Below are 15,973 nucleotides of genomic sequence, written 5' to 3' on the forward strand. Positions count from 1 at the left end.
ATACTTACCTCCAGCTCTCAGAAGTGGGCTTATGTGTTTTCCAAACTGTTCTTCAGCTTTGAAAAACCTAATGTAGCCTGAACAACCGAAATGAAGGACTGCAAACCAACTGCTGTCTCTGTGCAGGATCCAAATCCCCGAGCAACAGCATCAGGATGGCTGGGGAGTAATAGCACAGAGTATGTGTTATAAATTACCCAAGATCTCCTGCTCCTTTTTTCCCCCTTTTTTTGCAAAATGTGGATTTATGAACACAGACTATGAATTATTATCCCAAAATGGCACATTAGGTATTTTACAGCATATTTCATGTAGTTTCTCATCTAAGAAAAGGCAGACAATCCGAAGAGTATAAGAACAAACTGTTCTTCACTACTAAAGTGTCGCCGCAGATAATCGGCAATTTCCTTTTACTGTATAGCAGGTACGTGGACTTGGTATTTATAGTCCTCTGCCTTGCCCCAAGCTGGGGGCCACGTGCTCCCCCCGAGCCAGCCACAGTCTGCAGCCATCTCTCCCAGCCCCACTGGGCTGCTTTTCTGGGGGGGGCTCTTCCTTCTTCCCAGCTTTCCCCGGGCTGACAAAAATTGCTATTAAGTCCTACGACAGAGCCTAAAGCCCCCGATTCTGCCTGGCATTATGACAGAGCTCAAAACAGCTCAAAATCCACCCTTGCAAAGTCCACAGGAGTAAGAGGATTAGGAGCAAAGTGAAATTAAATGCCAGTTTCTCCAGAAGAAGAGCAGAGGAAAGCTCTGCTGGTGCCCCTCCTGGCTGAGGGCTCAATGCTGAGAGATGTGGGCGGCCGAAAATGTCCTTCTTTGGATAAGGAGCCCGAATCGATGCCCTTACTTGTCCCCCTCCCTCTTGCTCTTCTGTCTGTCCCTTGGCCCATCGCCAAGCCTAGCCAGCTTTCACATCTTCCTCTGGATCTGGCCCCAGCCCTTGGCTTTGGTTGCCAGGCCCAAGCTGTTTCACTGGTACAAAGTGACAAAGTTTGCCTAAAAACATGAGGCAGAGGAGTAAAATTTCAACGGAATGTATCCATCTGCTATAAAACATGATTAACTCCTTGACCTGGAGAAGAGTTATGGCCACTTTGGGAACCCTCAGGGAGAGGAGAAACGTTGGGCAGATCGGTTGAGGCAAACGACAATGAAGATTTATGGGGTCTGCCAGTGGCAAGAGTTTATTTAGGCTCCAAAATAGTGCTCCTGAGGGAGGGGTAAGGATGTGTAACTCAGCAGGATGGCAGAGAGGCCACCCGTCACATCCCTCAGCCAAGCCAGGGTGCAGGGGCTGAACTGGCTGTAGGGAGAAATGAATGATAGCACTAAACTCCCAGGCAGCTTTCCCGCTGGAAAACTGCTCACTTTGGGGTCCCTTGGAAAACCCTGCTGTAAGGTGAAGCCCCTTCTGCCCCACGCTCAGAGCCCAGAGGCCACACAGCCAGCTGTCCGCAGCTGCCAGCGCCAGCATTTCTTTCTGCTCCTTCACATAACAGCAGCTGGAACCCGCCTCCCCATATGCGGCAGCTTCAAAAAAATGTGCAATTAAACCAGTGGCTGGAAATGAAGTAGGAGAAGAGTCTGCTCTGCCCTGGATGTAGGAAAGGAAACAAATGTTTTCATATAAAGGAAGTTTACACTGCATATAAATCTGAATGCCAGAAGCTTAATATATTGTGGACAGAAGCTGTTCCATCATTCTGGGGCTATTAAATTTTTTAATCAAACGCTTTAGCTATTAAAGTGCCTGGGGTTGGCAAGGGCTTGCTGTTGCTATAGGTTAAAACCCATCAAGGTCCAAACAAATACAAAATTAATTTCAGGTGCCAAAGGAACGGAGGAGTCAATATAACAGTAATATTTCCTGGGGGCTGGCTGCATGGCCGCTGTTTCCACCCCACCTAAGGGGAGGTGACCCTAGCTTTGGGAGGTTTGGTTATCTGTCCAAAGCTAGCCAGGGAGCACATGGCAAACCTCCACAAGGGCCTGGGCTCTCCCCCACTGCCCCGGCCTCCTCCCGCTGCCCCAGCATCGCCAGACGCCAGCTGGCTGCACTGCAGGGGTGATGCTGGCCATGGCTGTGGCTACCTTCATATTTCGGCCTGAGCATCACAGCTGTGAGGTTGCACACCAGGAGGCAAAAAGCTTCTTCTGGAAAGCCACAGTCACAGCTCCAGGAAAGACCAGCTGCTGGTGACTGCTGTCACCCCTGAGCATCAGCCCTGCCGTCGGCAGCTGCGTGGCACAGCTGGATACCCTGCTAGCCCTAGCCAAAATATGCCTTTGAAAGTGCAGCTCCTCGCACAGCTCCAGCGTCCTGCAGAGCTCCAGCAAACCTGGTGCTACAGGAAAACCTGCACCGAGCCCATCCATCACGGCAGCCCTGGCTCCAGCCGGAGGTCCTCCAGAGGCACACTCGTACATCACTGCTGAGGAGCTGCGAGCAGGAGGACTGACAGGCTGTGATGGGAAGAACCAACACAGAGGAAGCAGTGGGAGGAAAATATCTACAACCTGGCAGTTTAAAGCTGTTTTTAAGGATACAGAGAAAATTTGCAACGGGTGAGAAATGGAGAAGTTCACTTTGATTAAGTAGCCTGAAATATGGAGGCTCACTGCACTCCTTTGCTCTGGCAGCTGGGCTGATCGTTATTTCTTATGACATTGCCCACGTTTCCCGAGGTGAAAAGATGCTGGGAACAGATCTCCCACTCTTAGATCTGCCTGCCGAGCCTCTCCACAGGGTAGCCAAGGCAGAAGAGTGCCCATCATGTTCAGTGTCTTCTCTCCCAAAATAACCCGTAGCTGATGTTGCAGACAAAGTTTCAGGAAGGCGGCAGCAGGTAATTATGATTTCCCACCTGCACCTCAGCTTCTTCTCTCACATACTGACACCCTTGCAGGTTTTCCTTCATGCAGAACTATAGGTTTGGATTTGCTCTTTATCCCTCTGAAGATATAATCCCCCACAAACTCTGATGGTCTCTCGCAGCTCATCCCGACAAGGCAGCACTGCGTGTGCATTCTTTTAAAAAACATCTGATTTTATCCCTTCTAATTGTCTTTCCCTGCAATCTAAGGGAAAAAAAAAATATGTAAAGCTGCCAGCTCCTAAGCCTAAGAAGCTGTATCTTCACAAGCTCCCTAAATTCAGATGGCATTTCTTCAAGGTCAGCTGTGCAGGCGTCAGTGCAGCCAGATCGGCACAGGCAGGGCTGAGCTGCCGGCACACTCTGACTGCCCACTGCCTCCCCATCTCCTGCTGTCCCCCGTGGGCTCAGCACCTGGCAGGATGCCCGAGCAGCTCCCAGCACTGCTAGTGAGGTGTGGCAGAGCACCGGTGCCACAGCCAGGGAGTTTCACCGGTACTGGCCGATGTCACTCGCTCAATCCAGCTGCGGGTAAAGCACGAGCCCTGGGGCCAGCGTTCACCCCGCTGAAGTCAGCTTCGTGCAGCTCACATCAGGTCCTGGATGTTTCTTTGTTCACTGACCCTAAGTTGCTCTATGTCTTTTCACACAGACACACATGAAAAAAAAAAAAAAATGTCCTGCATTTCCAAACACTAGAATGAGCCTGGAAAAGTTTAAACCTCATTTTGAGGTCTCCTGGGTGGATGAATTGCTCCCTCTGCCCTGAACTTTTCTGTGTACGCTCAACTGATAAGCTGGTAAGTCGTGATCACAATAGCCCTGCTGCTTCCCCTGGCAATGCCAGAGAGCCCCACGGGTGTTCTCGCCCTGCCGACGTCCCCGGGCGAGGTGCCTCTCCCAGCTGCTCCCAGCCCGAATGCTCACTCTGCGCTCCCCCTGTACCTGCTGCTTTGTAAAACACCCACCACAGCAGTGGATGAAAACTGGAAATCCTCCTCAGTCTGCAGACTCTGGTTCAGCCTTTTGTTATTTAGCACTTACAGCGTAGGAATTATGTGTTGCGTAGGAAATACGCAGGGGTTTAGAGATGGTTTTCCTTTCAACACAGGAGAATTGTGCCTTAATTGTGTCCCAAAAAAGCCCAAGGCTCCAAGTGCTGAAAAAAACCCAGCATGTAATAATAATTCCCCAGTGTCTCTTTTTTACTGATGGTGTCTTGAAGGGTTTGGAGAAAAACAATTCAAGGAAGAAGAAAACCAAGAAGGCTGTCAGAAAAGCTACAGAAGTGATAAGTGATTTGTAAAAATGCCGGGCAGGTGTGGAAGGGGTGGCAAGTGTGAGACCTGCGTGGAGTCGCAGCCCCCCTCTCTGGGGCAGCAGCAGCAATGGCTGCATGGGGAGGTAACGGGGAAGGACAGCAGCCCGGGGATATCGGGGTGGCTGGCTCTTTTGGCCATCCCTCTTCTTGCCCTTTCCCCACTGTAACAACTTGGGGCTGGGTTCAGCAGCAGCTAATTCTGCTCTCGCCACAACGCTGGGTAAAGCCCCCATGGGAGGCTGTCTGTGGGTGTCCCCCTGCTAACAGGACAGGAAATCTGGAGAACAAAACACCAACAGAAGAGCTGCCCTCCATTCTGTTGTGACAGGCACGAGGAGCCTGGCACAGCCTTCCTGCCCCATCCTGGGTTCACGGCACACCGGGAGCACCGGAGCTTGGCAGCTGCTGAATCAGAGACCAGCAGCACTGGTGTCACACAACACTTTCACATCCAAATCCCAGCCTCATCCCTCCACGCTCACCGCCCCTTTTGCACCACAGGTGCTGACATCTTCACTGCTTTCATTACATTTTGTACAATTAAGCTTAAAAAATATATAATATTATCAAATTAGTATAATAGCCAAGAAAAGACCAAGGCGCTTAACTGGGAAATGGAAGCACGTGCATTACAGCAGCACAGAGCAAAGACAAGCCCTCCAGGAAATTAAGTTTAGTTTCAGTCACTGTAATGACACCTTGTCCAACCGTGCAATGAGAGTGTGGGCTGGAGGAGTGGAGTATTTGGCAAACAGATACCAGCTTTGAAAAATGGCATTCCATTATTGGTAGGATGACATGCAGGTTGTAATGTGCAATACGGATGTTGGGGCTGCGGCTCTTTGACTACAAGCAGCTTTTCCCATCCTTCCTCCGACACGCGCACACCTCGCCAGTGCCCAACACCCCCGAAAGAAAGGTCCATCATTTATGGAGCATGCCGGTGAGCATGAACCACCTCCAGAAGCAGGTGATCTTGTGCAGGACATGTCTCAGGCACCCCTGAGCTTGGGTGCGGGTAGAGCTGGTGGTTTCTTGCTCGTCCCCAGAGCTGGAGTAACCAGTGGGCTTCAGGTTCATGCGTCCCCTTTGGATCTGAGAAAGGGTGATGCCCTCACCTCTGAGCTTTGTATTTTTCTCTGGGGTAGCTAAAACTGTGAAGGTTCAGTATGACTTGAGCTGGTTTCACCGTTGCACAGGTGGCACGTGCTGCTGTGTAGCCCGTAGCTCCTAAAGCCATGCCTGCTGGCCACCCACCCACCCAGCTGCTCACCTGCTGTGAGCTGACGGGCTGAAACCAGTCACATCCCTGCTTCCATCCACCCCAGGGCAGCGATGCCCTGGCACAGAAATCGCACCATCAAGGGGAAGGTGACCTGCTCTGCCATGCCACATAGCGAGGACCTGTGTGCCATTTCACACCTGTAATTCATGGCTTAGGAAAGCAGGGTGCTGCTTAATTAGTGTGTGCAAGGAGAGGGATGCGATTTCTGCTTATCGGAGATCTCTGGCTAGAGCTAAAATGATATACATGGCTTTAGGGACAGTGGGAATATTTTTTCTTTTAAATAACAGCACCTACATTTTTAATTTAGGTGGCACAATAACCATAAACCCTACAATGCAATTCTTCATTTTAATAATTCATCTCCTCAAGTTTTACTGTGATTGATCAAAGATATTAAATTTAATAAGAGAATTTATCAACGCTATCTGATGTCAAAATGAAAGAGAGCCTGGCTTTTTTCACTGCCTGGGGGATGCCATGTGTTTGTGTGTGTGTCCACATCGTATATCCGGGCATCAAATACATGTGGTAGAGGCAAAGCTGAGGCCACGCTGTAGCAGCCTCCTGGACAGGGCCAGGAGAGTCCATCGAGAACATGCTCCAGCTCCAGCCTCATGCCCAGCTCCCAGTGCAGGGTGCCGAGCCATTTCCCCTCTGGCTGCAGGCTCCAGCCCTGGTTTTGTGGTGCAGCTGAACCCCTGAGCAGTGCCAGCACACCTCCTTGTAGAGGGGCAGCCCTGGTGTCCCCCCAGGGTCAGTTCCCGTGGCCACGGACCCACGGCATGAGAGGCACCTGGAAATCCTGACAGGCACTCACCTGAGAAAGGACAGGAGAGGAAGGGCTGGCGGTGGCGGGGGATGCTCCCAGGGCAAGGCCAGCGAGGAGCAGTTGAAGGCAATGAGGAGCAGCTGCAGGAGCTCACTGAGGGCAGAGCGAGCAGGTCGGAAGCCACCGGTGAGCCAAGCTCTCCCCCAGCATGTAACATTTGATGGCAGCAAGAGGAGGGAGCGGAAAGTGGCATCTCTAATTGATGTTTCTAAGCACTCACATTGACACCGGGAATTTAGCATACATCACCTAACACTGACGGTGATTAAAATCATTTTGACTTCAATGCTGTAGGTGTAACTCAATTATGGAAGGGAAAACCCGCTACTTTAATGCAGTTATCAATCTGAATTAAATTGAGCATTTTTAATAATGTAGCTCATTCAAGGAGGCTTTCTATGCCAGCTTCAGCATCTTTATCCTTTTTATACTTTCAGAAATGACCAAAAAGGAAGAAATAAGCAACAAAAGCTCCATCAGGTTCAGCACGCACTGTGGAGCATGTTTCATGCATGCAACATTGCTTGCACCACCGGCCCGAGGCAGGAGGGATGGGCTGGGTGATGTTGTCTTTGCCTGCCTGAGCACTGGTGGCTGGGCCAGCCTGGGGGGCTGTGCACTGGGCAGAGTAGCTCCCCACCATGCTCCTGCAGGGATGTCCGTCCATCCAGCCTGACCGGGAATTACTCTGCTTGTGAAGAGGACAAATTGCATTTTATATTTCTTGTTAATGTTTCATTGCCTCCTCGAGCTGAAGGGTAAGCTCCGTTTATGAAAGAGGTTGAATATCCATCAAGAAGTTGTTCAGACAGGTCAAGTAGAAACTGATGTATTCAAATAATAACTGTAAAAAGGTGTCCATTATCTATAGATTAAAGCCTGTTAGTTAGGAGCAGGTAACGGCAAGGCATTAAGGACTTGCACCAGCAGGATGGCCAGTAGCAGAAATCTCCCACACCTTTCCCCTTCCCATTTCCAACCTGGCTGCAACCCCAGTGCTGCCCCTAGCAAACACCCTGGCACCCAGGATGTTTTCCAGGGAAGCAGCTCCTCTTGCCAGAGAGGAGGAATCATTCATTTCAAAGACTAAAGTACATTTTGCTAATCAGGATTACAAAGAGCCGGGGGGGGAGGGGGGGGGGGGGGAGGGGAGAAGCCAGCAACAACTCTGTCCTCTAAATGCTAAATTTGCCCTTGGATACAAAGAACTAATTGATAATTATTGTTCTAATTCTTTTCCCTGAAGATCTGGCTAGAGAATTAAATATGTAAGCTTTGTAGGGATTGAATACCTCAATTTATAATTTGTTGCCTCCCAAAGCACGTTGTCCTATTGCTTACCGCCTGCTCCAACCACGACTCCATCAGCGCTGCTCACTCACCATGTGTACTGGTCACCCTTGCTCCTGCCTTAGAGGTCCCAAGGAGCCCCTTCGTAATTTGTTCTGTGTTATAACAAGTAAATAAACTTGTCAACTGGTGATCCGCAGCGTGCAGAGACAAGGGGGTGAGTACAAAACCCAGCAGCACGTGCAGCTGCAGCATCAGGGAAGGAGCTGTGGACAGGGGTGGGACAGGCACTGCAAGCACTTGTGGCAGAGGCAGAAGGAAAGGTTGCCTTCTCAACGTGTTAACAACAGACAACACTCCTCTGTTCTTTAAAAATCTCGCCTCGCTGCACAACAGATGGTCAGTCATTCCCAGACCCACCCCACCTGCTGAGCCCACTGCTGGATACTGGGTGCTGCAAACTCAACCTGGCCCCAAGAACCAGCTCCCTGCCACGTGGTATCTCAGCATCTCTCAGGTGCTAACGACACCTCGGGATGCTCAGGGATAATGTTGCTGCAGCACACAACTCCCTCTCCAGGGCTCTCCTTACACCAGCAAAAGGGAAGCGCTGCTTAAAATGTGTTTGCTTTTCATGTTAAAATAGAAGCCCCAAAGCATGAAGCAAAACTTGCTTCAAAAACCAGGAACATAAATGCTGAAATCGCAAGCCACACATGACTCTGAATTACAGAGAGGACAGCCCCATAAATCTCCAGTCTTAGACTTTAAAACCTGATCAGGGATATTAAAAGAAAGTAGATTTGAAAGATATGCAGAGACCAATATTATTTAAAGCCTCATAAGTCAGTAATAACGCTTTAAAATCCACCCTAAATCTTGCCAGGAGCCAGGGAGGGTTGGTTTGGCGTTGGGAGCTGATGAGCTACATTTTACGTGTTGTGCACAAGTACAGTAAGGAAGCAGAAACAATTGTTGGCAACTGGTCATGCTGTGGCGGGGAAGGGAGAGACCTCCGAGGAAGCACAGGCAGCTCCTGTTTCTGCGTGGGAAGGGCTGTGTTCATGCTGGGAGGGTACCCATGAAGTTCATGCTGGAAGGCTCCCCGGCACACGAAGCCCTCCATGATTGAAATACACTCTGCGGTAGCAGCACTTTAGGATCAGCATGAATGATACGTCAGCTTTTCCCTGCTCCCCGCGCTGGCTTCCCTTTCCTTGCAGCCCTTCCACAGCCGATGCTCGCGGGAGCCAATATAAAGTGAATTAGCAGTGGTTTCAATTTCTCCTGCCTGTTCCTATTTGCCTCACAGGAAAAGAAGAATGGGCAAAACCAGGGGAAAGCGCCTGCAGGGTCGAGACGCCGAGCCCTTTCGATGCGGGAGCACGGTGTGTGCGAGGAGGCAGCTGGCTTGGTCTAACGGGAGAGGGATTTAGTGCTGTAATTGCACGGGTGGCTCACAAGCAGCATGGGCAGGAAAGCCCCGGTGATTATGGGTTTGTTGCTCGGATTTCTAAAGTGGGGAAGCAACACAGTTATTTAGTCCTCATCCTCTGAGCTTACCAGTTGAAATAACAGTGGTGTTTTCACTGCGAACCTCACAGCAAACGAACCGGTGAAGCAAAACGTTACCGTGCCGCCTGCCCACGGCTGACGGCTGCGGGGCTTGTGCTGCACCCGCCGCCCAGGCAAGAGATGGCTCCTTGCCGCTGGCGAAACAGGCTTCCTCAGCAGCGCAGAGTAACACAGTGTGTGTTTATACGCATCATCCAGGCACGCAGACCCCTTCGGCACTGCCAGAAACCTATGGATTTCCTCGCAGCCGGAGCAGCAGAGGTTATTCGGCTTCACGCCCTTGTAAATACCCGCTGAGCCTCAGCCCCCAGCTCCAAGCTTTTTCTTCCTGAGACATCTAGCCAGCGACTGCAGGGTAGAGGAAGCCTGCAGGCAGGTACTGCCAGTGAGATGAGGAATACATACGCATATCCAAATTCCCTGGCTGGCAAGGGCGAAGTTTCCAGTGGTACTTTGGGTTCAGCCTCACTAATCCCCCTCGCTCAGTAATGCCGCACACCTTGGCCTCAGGCAGTGTGATGCTGCTTCAAAAAACCCAAAATAGCCTCGCAGCAGGACCATCGTGCCCTCCCGGCACAAATAAGCCTGGCTCAGTTTTCACATTGGCTGTTGCCATGCCCTTCCGCTGAGTAGCAGCTTCACAGGGACGATCTGATCTTCCTCCGGGCTTCTAAGTGCTGCTGCTGCTGGGCCCATCACCACTGTGCCCAAGCAGCGGACAGGGCGACCCAGCTATTTATAGCCTGGAAAGGATGTTGAAAGCTTTGGAGACAAAGTACATCGGCTGGGGATGAAAACAATACAAGTGCACTATCTGGCCTCCCTGACAGCCAAAGTCATCTTTCCTCGTAGAGACTAAGAGCAGTAATTCCTTGCACCGCTGTGGGAGCATCACGTTGCTCCTGCCCGCAGCGCCTGCGGGTGCTGCTCTGCCAGGCGAGGACCGACACGCATGGTGCAGGATGCAGCCCAAAGACAGCCTGGCGGCTGTCAGGATCCTCACCATCGCGACTCACTTGTCAAAACGTGGGCTGGAGATGGGAGATCTGTTTTTCCTGGTTAATAAGGTTTATTTTTGTTCCGAATGAATAATACATGATTAGTGTCAAAATAAATTACAGTCCTTCCATTATAAACCACTTTGCTGTTCTGTATCTTCTCCTCTCCCTGTCTTTCTGCTTCTTTCAACTATCTTTCTTTCTGTTTGGCGGCTTCTCTCTCTTTAAAGCTCCTTCTTCCTCTTGTCACCATCACACCATTCATTTTCACAGCAGCAGAACAGAATATAAATTCGATGCCTTAGGGCTCAACATGTTAAAAAAAAAAGTTAAGAGCATGTTGCGTTAGGAAGCGTGCTGATTGGTCTAAATTATGTAAGAGCAAACCAAAGTGGCTGGGAGTTCACTCATTTGATATAAACAATAATAATATTAAAATCCAAATAGTTGCATTTTTCAGCTGTGCTGAGTTCCCAGGTTAAGAGAGGGAGCAGGGCAGGGTGCCTGCTCCCAGCCGGATCCCATCCAAGTGCTGTGGCCCCCGTCAGTGGGAAGTTCAAGCCCACTCGCTGCTGTGATGACATCTTTGAAGCATGTCCCAGCTTCGCCCTCTGTCCACCTCTGCTGCTGGAGCAAGGACCTCCTGCCTTCCCAGCAGCTGCACATCCACGGAACGGGCTGCGAGGGGCACAGCTCAGCCAGCCCGGCCATGCCCCTGTGTGAGGGGATGCACCTTCCCTGTGTGCGGTGTGCCTATCACTGCCCACCACTGAGAAGGTCCCACCGCTTTTTCAGCTTCCCATACCAACAGCATCGCCATACCAGGGTACCAGGGTCACCGGGACAGGAGGGAGCTGCTGCCTCTCCCGCGGCAGAGCCAGGGCACAGCTGCCTTCAACCGCAGCCCGACCGCTCCGCTCTGACAGCAGAACGGCCAGCTCCGACATGCATAATTTAACAGAGAATGTTGTATTTCAGAGTCCTTCCTAAGATGCCTGGAGAAGGTGACTCAGGTGAAGTGCTGCAAGCTCTGAGATTGGATTGCTGCATTGACTTCTATCGCAAAAGACCAAAATGATTGTACTTTTCTTTATTCCATCATTAGAAAAAGAAGCAGCTTCATAAAATATTTATATTTCTAAAAATAATTGATTTCCTTTTCTGACCCTTGAAGTGAAACCTTACAGCGGTGTAGGCATTGTCTGGGTCATACTCCAAAGAGTAAAAAACATAATGAAACAGCCAGTAGCAGCCACTTCAGAGGGAAGACTGATGGCTTTCTTTAATTACTCTATACAATACGGGCTTTGCTTCTCAGCCTCGAACAATAACAAATCATCTGAATGTCCACAACAAGCCAGAGCTCGAGGCAGCTACGTTTCCTGCTAGAGCTGCTGAGGCACGTGGGGCTTCAGCAGCGCTTGGAGGGTGGCAGTAGGGGAACAGCAGCTCAGCAATCTGGGGGTCCGAGGGGACCCAGGAACCTCAGCCCAGCTGGGGGGACCACTGGGGTGGGAGCACCCATCTTACCTGATGCACCTTTCTTTGCAAAGCTGCAAAGAGCCCGAAGTCCCCGTGGCAGCAGAGGAAGGCAGCACCTCCCAGCTCCTCCCAGCCCCTGCCAGTGTCACCCCAGCCCACGCCAGCGGCAGAATGGGGCTGGGTGGCAAAAGGTATGCAGCTGCCTGCAGTGCAATAAAGCAGAGAAATAACGTAGTGCCTGGTCACAGTAGCTGTTGTTTAGAGCAGGTTGAGCCTCCATGGGTACTTTGCCTGAAGCAGTCTCTAAATGTCCAGGGGAAGGAGTGGGCATGGGGGATGCGTGGCTGTGTGCACGTGCAGGAGGAGCAGGACTCTGTGTCCTCCATAACACATCTGATGTACAGCATCAGAGAAAGCTCCAGCTAAAAGAAAAGACAATTCACTTTTGGTAATCTGAAGTTTATTCAAGTTTCTCCAATTTTAAGTGGCGGTTGGCATGCAGCCAGCTGCAAGGTGATGATTGCAACCTCTGCCAGAGCAGCAACAACACACAAACACTCAAATATAAATATTTTCTATGAAAACCAAGGACTTTCAGAGATGGGAAGACTGGGTTTGCCTCACGTTGTATTTAAGAAACGCCAGTCTGCACAGGTCAGCAGGGTGGAAGAGCAGCCTTGGTGCTCTGCACGTCTGCTCTGGCAAGCGACAATCCCCGCCTGGTGCGTATGGAAAACCATGGGATGCATAAGGCCTGCTGAGTTAAAAACTGGATGGGAGCAGGCTCGCTGGGGGCTGAGAGCCCCTAGCTTTGCTCTCCATCATCTTACCCTTAACATCCCATGAACATCCTTTCACCTGAAAGTTTTCTTAATAGACACTCAGTCACACACTAGGGTAGTTGCCCTTGTTCTTTTGTACACCATAAAATACAGGGTATTGTGACCTTTCCTGCAAGAGAAAGACAATCTTAGTTTGATAAATTCCAGGGAACAACGCGCATCTCATCCAGTTTTATTACCCTTGTCGTAAGGTTACAGAAATGCTGTTTCAGATTATGGCACTTAACCCACTGCCAGCCCCCGCAGTAAATTAGCAGCCACTGCCCGCACCTTTCCGCCTGGCAGGGGTTTGGGCAGGCAGCTCTGCCAGAGCTCCCGGGCAGCCCCAGTCCATGGGTGAAACACACTTTGGAGGAATCCGCTATTGTTTTAAGTTCACGTGCAATTTATTCCGGTAAATCTCCTCCAGGGTATGAGTATATCACAGCCAGCCGTTTTACGGGCATGATGTTTCTGCCTTCAGGAGGTACAAACCCAGCCAGGGAAATATCTCCCGGGTTGATTTGTGCCAACAGCTGAGTCATTTAAATGGTGGGATTTATACAGGCAAGAACAAATTGGACACCTGTGCTGAGAAAGCTGAGTTAAAGCCAAAATAAAAATCAGTCCCCAATTGTTCGGAGGTGGCTCCACTATTATGCATCAAGGGCATTGTCTTCAGCGAGGCAATTCATTTCCTGAGCTCATCCTCAAGATGCCACGGGAGAAAAGCGGCATCATCTTTCTCAAATTCTTGTCAATTGTTCAAGATGACGGCATGTACATAAAAATCCTATAAATTCCAGCGTGTTTCAGCTTTGCTGTTTAAGCATCAGGTCTTAACAATATGGTAAGTGATAAAGGTTTAAAACACGGGTGTTATCTAACATAAAGCACTTGCTGCCATGGAGTATGGAGGCAGATGGCTTTGCAAGCTGCAGACAGCTGTGGACACAGCTGTGCTGGCCAGCTGGTTTTTTAGGGTGGCTGCGAAGGGGTGCATTGGTCACAAGCTGGAAAACGCACCCGAGGGTGCAGTCCTTCCCCTCCCGCCAGTGGGCACACACTGTGGGCGAGGGGCTGGGAGGGCAGCGGTGACCCTCGGCTGTCCTGAATGCACATTCCCCTCGAAGGCTTCTCACTGGTTGTCCCATCCCGACCAGGCATAAGCCTCGAGTGCTGCCTGGGGTTAAGCCTTTTAGTGCCAGGATTTAGAAGAACAACATCTAAAAGCTGGCATGAGGTATGAAGTGAAGTTGCTGCCTACAATAATAACAGCATGTTTCGATAGCTGAATTGAGTATGACCCCTCCTATGCAGCAGGTCAGCAAATAAACCAAGGGATTAATTGCTGCTGTCAATATATGTCTCAGCAGTATCTGAACATTTACAAATGTGAGCTTAGCACCGCAATCGCAATGCTGGAGCTGGCATGTCCAGGCCTGGCACTGGCAACTGGTCCTGCCACACCTCGCACTGGGCAGCACTGGGGACATTGTCTGGGTCATTCTGCGTCGCTTCCAGCTCGATGCTCTGCACAGGGACTCTGGCTTCTTCCAGAGCCAGTCATTTTTAAACCATGGTTTCTCCAAGCTGGTTTTGGCCCTGGGTGGTGCTCACTGCTTGCTGGGCATGTCCCAGCTCTGTGCCTGCAGTACCACAGTGGCTGTCCCCATGTCACCCTGCTAATAACCAACGCTTTCAGAAGGGGGTTGCTAATAATCCCAGCATGCTATTTCTCACGTTCTCCTCCGCTGGCACACCCTGCCAGCAGCCTCAGCCGCTGTGTAAGAAGCAGTAAAAGAGCAAAAATGTCTCAGCTGTGTGCTCTGAGCCGAGCTACAGGCTGAAGAAGAGGGAAATTGTGCAAAAAGAGCAGAGGGGAGCTGGGGGCTGGAGGTGGCAGGGCTGCCGCGCTGGGTGTGGGCTTGCTCAGCACAGAAGGAAGGGCTCTGCTCCACTGGCAGACCGGCAAAGGCACTGTCCCCGCCACCACATGCCAGCCTCAGCAGGGAGAACGTCAGCAGCGAGCCCAAAGATGGGGCTGCAGCCTGGAGAGGGGCTGCTGGTTTCAGAGGATCGTGCACACTGACTCTTTCACTTTGTTATTTTTAATTCTGCATCTTAGATTCTACCGCTAATAGAGCAAAACAGCATTGAGCTGGAAAGTTGTTTAATTATTTTTTAAAAAATAGACTCTGGAAGGTCAGCAAATGGAAATACCAGTGAACACAGATGACGTTGCTAGTCTTACAGCAACAAATGTGTCCTCCATTCTGAGGGCAAGTCAGCTGTGCCTTGATGTAGCCACTCAGCTGCAAATTATTCATGTCCTCTGATGACCGTTGTCAAGAAATCAGGAGCCCTTCTGCTCCTGGAAGAGCTCATAGATAGATATAATGACCTATTTATATTCATGCATTCATCATAGAGATTATTAATTAATATATTTTATTGGTTTTGTTAAAATCATCTGTGCTAATTTTAGGGAGCTTTTAGCAATATCATCGCATTAAGTGCAAATAACCTGGAACTAAGGGATTGTTTTTGTGAATGTGGATATTAATGCCTCTCCTGGAAACGCTCTGTGGCAGGGGGAGGGAAAGCATTAATGGTCCCATTATGCTGTATTACACAAACGGCATGTTTCGCTCATGGAGGGGATTTAATGGCTTGGTGCAATAACAGTCTAAAAGCTGGCAAGGGTAAGATAATGGACTGTAAAAAATATATGTTTATTGACACTTTCCCTCATTGTTTGGATTTCTTCAGGGCTGAATCTCCTTGGCATGCTGTGTGATGCTGCACGGAAAGGTGCCTGTGTGGGACGAGACCCTCCTCAGGCAGCCGGGGTGGGAAGGAGGGGGCCCAGCACACGGCCCCTCCAAGCTGCACTTGCCGGCCACGATCCATCCAGGAGGCAACAGCAAGCTCCCCGGTATAGCCATGAGTTGGGGGGGGCATGGCTCAGCGCCCCCATGCCAGCACGCAGTGCTGGAGGCGTGAGGGATGCTCGCCCATCTCCCACAGGAGGGGCAGGTGCCCACCCTGCTTTCTGCTCCTCTGCATGCCTGGGGAGGCAAGAGGCAGCCCCAGCCCTGCAGGCTGCCGAAAGCTGGCCCCTTCCCTGCTTCCCTGCTAGCACTGGCTGACACAGAGGCAGCCCTCAGAAATATGTCGAATTAGCGTTCCAGCACAATGCACGGGCTTTAAATATAAACTTTGTGAAGAGAGGCTGATATCGCTGTCTGTCTCCAGGTCCTCGGAGTCATTTGATCATCTCCCTAACAAAACACTGAGCACTCCCGAAGACACACCGCTGCAAGCTAAGAAATAAAATACCCACTAAAGATGCCATGATCTGGAATTATATCATCTCTTGTTACACAATGAGATGGCATGATTTGGCCCCTGAAGCCTAGGATGCATTTTTCAGACGTATTCAGAATGTATCTTTGTTTTAAGTACTCAGGCCTGGGTTGCATTCCCGT

General features: G+C 50.5%; 1 protein-coding gene across 1 annotated transcript in view; it reads right to left on the reverse strand.

Annotated features, from left to right (window-relative positions):
* Nucleotides 1–15,973, reverse strand: part of AJAP1 (adherens junctions associated protein 1) — a 156,622-nt gene that overhangs the window by 125,996 nt on the left and 14,653 nt on the right. The window contains exon 1 of the transcript XR_013926968.1: nucleotides 1–15,973. This exon is cut by the window's left edge and continues 79,234 nt beyond it; it is cut by the window's right edge and continues 14,653 nt beyond it. The gene's annotated coding sequence lies outside the window, so the exon portion shown is untranslated.

The sequence above is a fragment of the Falco punctatus genome (assembly GCF_963210335.1).
Source record: "Falco punctatus genome assembly, chromosome: 3".
Taxonomy (NCBI): domain Eukaryota; kingdom Metazoa; phylum Chordata; class Aves; order Falconiformes; family Falconidae; genus Falco; species Falco punctatus.